We start from the raw sequence: 9,826 nt of genomic DNA on the forward strand, positions 1-9,826 counted from the left end.
AGATAAAATAATATAGCTGGAAGGAGTTGTGGTTCTAATACAATGATGTACTAGAATTAGAGATTTTAGAAGTGGAGCAGTTATGAACAATGACAAGTTCCAGAGTGTAGCTATAGAGAAGGCTAATTGAGGAAGACTGATGATAAAGTTCATTGGAAATAGGGGACCAGAATATTTAGATGATACCCATGCAGGCATTGATGTCATTCTGGGGGGGGGAGGGCAGGACTTAGTGTGTAAAGGAATACAGAAAATCAGGTGCCAAAGTCCTAGAAGAATAACTAGGGTAGATGACAGCAATACAGAGATGGAAAGAATTTTAGAGTTGGATAATGGACTTTCATAATGTGTTAATGACAGCACAGAGAAGCAATATTCTAAAAGAGACCAAGGAGATCAATAGAGACACTATCACTACTTTCAGGTCTATCACTTGAAAAGTGATATATCAAGATTAATTGATACTTGGGCCAGGTGTGGTGGTGGTCAGGAGGCTGAGGCAGGAGAATCATGAGTTCAAAGCCATCCCCAACAATTTAGTGAGGTGCTAAGCAACTCAGTAAGAACCTGTCTCTAAATAAAATACAAAATAGGGATGGGGATGTGGCTCAGTGGTCAAGTGCCCCTGAGTTTAATTTCTGGTACCAAAAAAAAAAATGCTCAAGTGGCATTATAATGTGTATAAGCCTTTTCTCCATGTCATTATTCCCCTAGAAAATAAATTACTCATAGTGAAACCAAAATATATTTCTTAATTAAGTTTCTTTTTAAACTCAATGATTGTAACTGAATACAAAATGGGAAGAAAAGTTATTTGACCCATGTCTTTTTTAGATACTCATAAACTATACCTAGGAGCATATGGTGTTCCCTTTACTCGGCCTCTTCACTTGAAAACCCTCCAGGGAAAGAAATGTCCTTAGGAGAACCAAGTTTCAATTACACGAGTAGATGGAGGAGGTGTTCAGAAAGAAGATGAAGCTAGCTCATTATGAAAAAGAAAAAAAAAATGTTGATACTATCTTCTACTTTCAGTAAATCTTCATATCCACTAAAGCACCAAGGTCTTTCAAATTTATCTCCTAAATATGTCTTAAAGAGTACACTTCTGGCCATGCCTGCCACAATCACCCTCTTTCATGAGGTCAGTTGCAATAACCTTCTTAATACTTGCCATGTTTCCATCCCACCTTCAATTCACTTTCCATTTTACAGCCAGAATGATCCTTTTGAAAAAAAATTTATGCTGTGTTACTGTTCTCTCCTCAAAAGGATTCAGGATAGAGTCTTGTCCAATACCCCTTCTGCATACACATGATCCAATGGTAATGGGGTACTTGCCCAATGTGCCAAATTTTTCTCATGTGTCCTATGTTTGCTTAGAATGCATCTCTGTAGTCTGTACTATAACCTCCTGTTCACTTTAAAGAGTCAGCCTTGTGTAGTCCCTCCCTCAAGAATTTCCCCCTGACATCCCCACTGTACAGTCAAAGTAGAAGTTCTCATCTTCTCTATATTGACAAAACCATGTAATTTCCTCCACCACAGCACTAATCAAACTACATGATCATCGCCTATTATGTGTCATTCTAACAATAATGAGATAAACATTGTGATACGTAGGCACTCAAAAGGTGATTATATAAGAATGGACTTGGAGAGAAGTATCTAGTAGTTTTGGACCATAGTTGATCCTAACTGCAATCTGTCTCCAGGAGAAGATGAACACCATAGCTTTTACATTACAGGAGTATCCAGTCCACAATTACTCTCAATAGTACTCTTTATTTATGTCTCATACCACATCTTTGCTTTGTGAAAACTATGACCACTGAAAACATTGTCTATCCTATGATGTTAATGGCTATTAATGAAATGCAATTTTCACAATAAAAAAGAGAGACTTATTAAACTTGCTTTTCTACAGTAGCATAAGGCCAGCCTTTACTATATAAAGAATGTTCTGAAGAACACACATACTTTTTTTCAGGAAAATGTTTGGCTAGGAAAGATATTGGTACATTACAAAATCACACATTCAATATTCTATACCTTTTAAATTTGTAATAAGCTTAAACATACAGATATTTGTAATAATATTTGACAGTTCATTTACATCTCTCACCCAGATTTCCCTAATGTTAACATATTACATAGCCACAGTACAATTACCAAAACTAAGAAATTCCATTGTTTAATTTTGAAATTATATTGTGAATTAGCTATCTCATATTTATTTTATTTATGGAAAGAATTTTGATACTCTAGTTGAAATAAGAAGAAATTAAAATAGATGAGTCTGTGAGAAAGTTCAGTCCTCTCTGTATTTAAAGAGATCAGATCTGAAACTATAGTACATTTGCTTGCAAGAGGCACTCCAGTTTCACTTTCTGAAAGGAAACTCTCTCTGACAATTATTGACCAAATGAATACTGGACAGGGACACAAAAGGCCTAGGATCCAGGCTTGATTCTACCATCAATCCATCAATTCTGTGAGCTTGTGCAAGTCTCAGCACTTCCACAGGACTTGCTGAGATCACTGACTTCTAAGATCCTTCTAAACTTCAACATTTAATGACAGAGTATGATGTAGTTGAAAGCACACAATTTAAAGCCAATACCACATTCATATTGAAGAACTCCTACACTCGACTACACTGAACAATAAAGTCAGGAGTTTACTTGTTTATCTAATTGGAACAGAATTGCCGAGGGAAGCAATCATATTTATTTTATTCCACTGAAATACCATACTTCATGGTTCTCTGTTATCTTTCCTCAGTATTAACTTTGACTTTGATTTTTGTCTGGTACAGCCAAAAAACCCCAAATATCCATTTAGTATTCAGATGAAAGGATATACGAAGCTCGATTTGGAAGGGAAGGACTAGTGAGGAAATCATCTTTAATTTCTGCACTAAAAGCAAATTTCATTTAAAAGTAAATATACAGAAGAGCTCATGAACATAATCAGTGCTTTACCCTATCCACTCTCGTCCTCTTAAAAAAAAAAAAAAACGAATCCACAAATGCTATGTGGAAGACCTCCCTTCCTAAAGAAAGAGGAGTAGGAAGCATGAGGGCTGGGGTTAGATGGTGAAGGAGGACAAAGTACAGGAGCAGTAAGTACATAGTACATGTGAAGGAAAAGTGCTAAGACAAAAGCATAGTAGTGTCTACATGTAGGGAAATAATTCAGGCAAATAAATTGTACAAAATGGCAACCTTTCAACTGAGTGTTCATCTTCCATATCCTATTGGCAGCCCTCAACACCAATTCTTTGCTTAACAGTAATATGTTAATTTGCAATGACTGCTGTAACAAAATATCTTAAAGTGGATGACCTAAAACAATGAAAATGCATCGTCTCATAATTGTGGAGGTTAGAAATTAAGGATCAAGGTGTCAGCAAGGCTGAGCACTCGCTAAAGCCTCTAACATACACTATGTTCCATGCTTTTCTCTTAGCTTCTCGTGCTACTAGCAATCCTTTGCATTCCTAGATTTATAGATGAATGGTTCTAGTCTCACCTCTGACATCACCTGGTATTCTCCCTGTAAATTTCTGCTAACATATGTCAGTAATATTGGACTACAACCTACTTTAATTCTATGAACTCATCTTGAGTGCATCATAAAGGCTTTATTTCCAAATAAGATCACATTCACAGGAACTAGGGATTCAGATTTCCACATATATTTGGGGGGAACACATTTGACTCACAACAAGCAGGACCACAATTTTTGAATATGTGAACATTTTATCAGTGTTCCCCCAGAATGATACTGATCTCTATGTGAATAAAGATTTATGATATTAATGTTTGCTAATTGAAAAAAAATAATTGATTTTCATAGAATTCCAGGAAGTACATTAATGCTTTCAAATAGGTTTGTATTTCTTTTCTTATTAATAATACCACCCATAAGCATTTGGAGTCCACTTCTATTCAGGGGTTCTGGACAGTCAATGAACAACCACGTGATGATCTAAAAACTAATGATATTGAGTCCTGACTCAGTTCTAAGGGTGACATGTGACCATGGACAGGTTCCTTAATCAGTTCTCTGAGGCTTCGTTTTATCAATGCTAAGAAAGGGCTGTATTAGTTGATCTTTATAATTTTATCTCTGACATTCTCATAAGTTTATAGGAGAAGAAATGTTTTAGGTAAGAACATTTTAGAAGTTCTGTTCTTTCCAGATAAGTTCATGTCCAATTTCACAATCAAACTTCACCCCTGCTAAGATGATGTGTCAGCTTTCAGTATTGGCCATGCCCTCACAGTGTAATTTAAAAGTAACTCAATCAGGTAAATAGTTCAGGGCAGTAAATGCTTCATATTTTTAAAGGGTGTCCAGCTGAAAAGTTACAAACTCAGTTTGTCTATAATTGATTTATCAATAACAAGGGCAGACCTGGCACAATATAATTAATAAATCATCAGATTATTATTCTGTCTGCAATTACAGTCCTACAACTACTTGTTACTTGAAATGAAAACTCCTGGTTACATACCAGGTGTGCCCCTTATTAAAATAGCTTTTTTTTTTCCATTTGCACAATTAAATTGTTATAGTTTTAAGTGTTTGGAATTTAGGTTAACCCAACGTTTTCAAATTCTTGGTGCTCTAATTGAGACATACTATATCCTAAAACAATCACCTTCATTTTGTAAAATGTATGGGAAGCTACTAAAAGGATCAAACTATGCAGACAGTATTTTTCAAAGGCACTATTGGTACTGGTCCAAAAAGCATATCCAAATCCAGAGTTCTGGGATCATCTTTTAGTATCTCCCTTCCTGTATCCCATCCCCCCATCTAGTCAATACCAACACATTTTGTTTCTTAATTATTTATCTAATTTACCTACATGGCTATTGCCAACATGACATTCAAACTGGGACTTCTCTTTGGTGTCCCCAATATCCCTTGTAACCTCCACCCACACCTTCACCTACAATTATTAACACATCAACCAGAATCATCTTCTCCAAAAAGAAATCTAATGATGTATTACCCTTAAGTGGTTTACTATTATACTTAAAGTCTAAGTTCATTGGTAATAGATCCACCATTTTGCATGATCTGCCTCCTGCCTCCTGCTTCAGCCTCATTTTCTGAGCCTACTCCACTCCCTTAATGACATTTAATATTATGGTTGTGCAAAATTTTTTACAAACCTCAAATAGGTCGTTTTCTGTCATTCCTCTAGGTCTTTGCTCATGATACTTGTCCATATTACCCAGAAAATCCTATCCTCCTTATCCTCTTTACCTAGTTCTAACTCATCATTGAGGATGATGTAATAAAGCATTGCTTCTTGACAGTCTTTCCTAACCAACCCAGCCCTCATAGGTTCCCCTTCTCCTTTCATATTAAGATTAACCATACTTATAATTGACTAATAAAGGAAGAACTTCCTTGCTCTGTTCAACTAATATCTATAATTCCAGAAGAAGAGAGAATAATAACTAGAATAGATCAAATTTTTATAGTACCCATCTGGACATGATTACCATTTTGCAGGGTCAACATGCACTGAAAGATCATACATGCATGTTAACTATCTCTTCTGCTTTCTGCCTCCTTCCAACAGGTTGAGTCAGAAAACAGTCCTGCACCTTCATTTTTGCTGATGCTTTCTTCTCAACATATAAGAGAGCCTGAAAGTAAGCCCATTCTCATGATCCCCCTCTCTTCTTCTAGCTCCTTTGGTTTCTCCTAGACTGTGACTTTCACAGTTGTATTTTATCCTTTTTTTACCTTTTTTGAAGTGAGCAAGGAAGGCTAGAGGTAGCTAGATTCAAGTAAATGTCCTTCCACAGATGGAGTAAATTTCTGTCAAAGTCTTTCCTTGTAGTATAGGCCAATTTGTGGAGAATGATCTGGGAATATTTCACAAGGATTTCTTTTTCCTTTTCCTGTGAAAACTAAAACAAAATGTTTTCTTGGCTTTTCTCTGTCATAACTTGATGAAGGTACCCACAAAAGGATGGAGTCATACCTAAGTCTCCTGCTCTATGAGTTTCTCTCCTAGAAGCTGATCCACTCAGCCTCCAACAATTTGTGAACATTTCTATCTATGTGTCCCTATCCTTTTTGGCTTCTGTGAGTTCTATAGCACATAAGGTATCTTTATTATGACTTGATAATTTTAGATGAATTTTAAGTTTAGTGTACATATACTATCCTAAACAAGAACTCAGCCTTGTCTCTTTATATTTGTTTTTCAATAAATGGAAGAGAACAATTGGTCATATGCAATATATTCTATTCAAGGTGAAAAATGTACTGTGAAGAAAGTGATGCTAAGTTTCAGCCAGGTTAATGACCTGGGAACCATAATAGATTACATTGAAGGTCATAAAACAAATTAAAAAGTCTAGCATTCAAAATATGGTCTTAAATGACAGAGGAATTAAACAAGATAGTAATACCAGAAAGGTAAGAAAAAAATTCTCATATATTTGGAAGTTAAACTGTTTTTCTAAATAATGCATAGCTCAAAGAAGAAGTCTTCAGATAAATTGAAAAATATTTTGGACTAAATAAAAATGAAAATACAAACTTTTCAAAATTTATGGGATGACTTCAGTTCTGGTTTCCACAGTAACACTGAGCAAAGAGCACCTAGGGAAGCTTCTCAATATGCTGAATATCAAAATCTGCAGCAGCAGTTCCCATCAGAACTTATCCTACCTTATCTAGGTAAGGTAGTAACTAAGAAATTCAGCAGTCAAGAAACCTGTGTGGAAATTGGTGAAAATGTACTTGAAGAAGGTGTCTGCATTCTTCTTTCAGACTGGCTGTGGTGAAATTAACAACAATCTAATGGTGTTTTAGATCATGATTAATCCCAGAAAGACTGCTTCAGCAAGCCAGGTTACCACAGTCATCCTGTTTCCCTTATGTCTGGCAGGATAAGAAGAACAAGGGCTGGGTTCTAATCTCAACAAAGCTTGTCACAAATATGCAACCTGTGGCTGGTGAAGATCATATTATCATCATGGATCTACATGCTTCTCAAATTTAAGACTTTTTTGTTACCAATAAATATCACATAACAATCTGTATAAAGAGCCAGGGGTCCTGAAGTGGATTAGGGAGAATATCTCTGAATGGAGGAACTGCATTATTATGTTACCTGATGTTGGTAGAGCCAAGAGAGTGACCTCCATTGCAGATTGGTTTAATGTGGACTTTGCATTGATTCACAATGAATGGAAGAAGGCCAATGAAGTAAACTTCATGGTGCTAGTGGAAGATGCAAAGGATATCAGAGGATATCCTTATGAATGACACAGCTGAAACCTATGGCACAATTTGCTATACAGCTGACAACCTTCTCTCAGCTGTAGTCACCAGAGTTATGCTATCTTGAATCATGGAATTTTTTCTGGCCAGCCATTTCTGATGTGTTTTGAAGAATAGTGGTCATCAATACCATACCTCAAGAGAACAAGATGAAGCTTTGCTCCAAAATACAAGTGATTAATATCTCCATTATCCTTACAGAAGCCATCAGGAAAACCCATAATGGGGAATCTGTTTCCTACGTGGTCACACATGCCCCTTTATTTTTTTTTATTATTGGTTGTTCAAAACATTACAAAACTCTTGACATATCATATTTCATACATTAAATTCAAGTGGGTTATGAACTCCCATTTTTACCCCAAATACAGATTGCAGAATCACATCGGTTACACATCCACATTTTTACATATTGCCATACTAGTGTCTGTTGTATTCTGCTGCCTTTCCTATCCTCTACTATCCCCCCTCCCCTCCCCTCCCATCTTCTCTCTCTACCCTATCTACTGTAATTCATTTATCTCCTTGTTTTTTTTTCCCATTCCCCTCACAACCTCTTATATGTAATTTTGTATAACAATAAGGGTCTCCTTCCATTTCCATGCATTTTCCCTTCTCTCTCCCTTTCCCACCCACCTCATGTCTCTGTTTAATGTTAATCTTTTCCTCCTGCTCTCCCTCCCTGCTCTGCTCTTAGTTGCTCTCATTATATCAAAGAAGACATTTGGCATTTGTTTTTTAGGGATTGGCTAGCTTCACTTAGTATAATCTGCTCTAATGCTATCCATTTCCCTGCAAATGCCATGATTTTGTCATTTTTTAGTGCAGAGTAATACTCCATTGTGTATAAATGCCACATTTTTTTATCCATTCATCTATTGAAGGGCATCTAGGTCCCTTTATAATAGAAAAACCTGTGATATTTTTTAGAATAAAATCTACCCTGCCTCTTTTAGAAAAAAAATATGGGATGCAGTGCGGGTAGTTCTTAGAGGGCATTATAAAGTACTGAATGTATATATTAGAAAAGAAGAAAGGCCTAAAATGAGTAAGCTATTTTTTTCACCATAAGGAACTAAAGAAAGAAAAGTAAATTAAGCCTTGGGAGAACCAAAGAAAATAAATGATCAAAATCAGCATAGAAATCAATAAAATTCAAAACATGAAATCAATAGAGAAACCTAATAAAATGCAAAGCTAGTTCTTTAAAAATATCTATGAAATTAATAAAATTTCAGTAAGGCTAACCAATAAAGAAAAGAGAAGAAACAAATTACTAATTACATAAATTAGGGAATCATTACTTATGTATTTAAAGTATAGGATAGAGGACACAAAATCTAACCCACATAACTTTAGTTATCTTAGAGACAAAGGCACCAAAAACATACATTGGAGAAAAGATAGATTATTCAACAAATGGTGCTGGGAAAACTAGAAATCCACATGCAACAAACTGAAATTAAACCTCTATTTCTCATCATGCACAAAACTCAACTCAAAGTGGATCAAGCACCTAGGAATTAAACCACAGATCTTGCACCTAATGGAAGAAAAAGTAAGCCAAAATCTCCATTATGTCAGATTAGGCCCCAACTTTATTAATAAGACTTCTATAGCACAATAATTAAAACCAAGAATCAAAGAGGGATGGATTCAAACTCAAAACCTTTTTCTCAGCAAAATAAACAATCAGTGAGGTAAATAGAAAGCATAAAGAATGGGAGCAAATCTTTACCACAAGCACATCAGAGAGCACTAATCTGTAGGATATATAAAGCACTCAAAAACCTTAACACCAATAAAACAAATAATCCAATCAATAAATGGGCCAAGGAAGTGAACAGACACTTCTCAGAAGAAGATCTACAACCAATAAACAAATATATGAAAAAATGTTCAACATCTCTAGCAATTAGAGAAATGCAAATTAAAACTACTCTAAGATTTTATCTCACTCCAGTCAGAATGGCAGGTATTGTGCATACAAACAAAAATAAGTGTTGGCGAGGATGTGGGGGAAAAGGTACACTCATACACTGTTGGTGGGACTGCAAATTGGTGCAGCCAAACTGGAAAGCAGTATAGAGATTCCTTGAAAATCTGAGAATGGAACCACCATTTGACCTGGCTATCCCTCTCCTTGGTCTATACCCAAAGAACTTAAAAACAGCATATTACAGGGACACAGCCACATCAATGTTTATAGCAGCATAATTCACAATAGCTAAAGTGTGGGACCTACCCAGATGCCCTTCAGTAGATGGATAGGTAGGGAAACTTTGGTATATATACACAATGAAATATTACTCAGCAATAAAAGAGAAAAAATCATGGCATTAGCAGGTAAATAGATGAAGTTGGAGAATATACTGATAAGTGAAGCAAGCCAATCCCCCCAAAACAAAGGCCAAATGTTTTCTTTGATATGAGGATGCTGACTCATAATGGTGATTGGAGTGGGGAGCATGGGAGGAATGGAGGAACTTTAGATAGGGCAAAG

The 9,826-nt window shown here is 35.9% G+C and overlaps 1 pseudogene; it reads left to right on the forward strand.

The window, feature by feature from the left end:
• Nucleotides 1-6,415: 6,415 nt before the first annotated feature.
• Nucleotides 6,416-7,580, forward strand: LOC124076301 (ribose-phosphate pyrophosphokinase 1-like; annotated as a pseudogene).
• The last annotated feature ends 2,246 nt before the right edge of the window (nucleotides 7,581-9,826 follow it).

Source organism: Marmota monax, unplaced genomic scaffold (assembly GCF_021218885.2).
Source record: "Marmota monax isolate L192 unplaced genomic scaffold, Marmota_monax_Labrador192_F-V1.1 WCK01_AAM20220418_F8-fsc00123, whole genome shotgun sequence".
Classification (NCBI taxonomy): Eukaryota; Metazoa; Chordata; class Mammalia; order Rodentia; family Sciuridae; genus Marmota; species Marmota monax.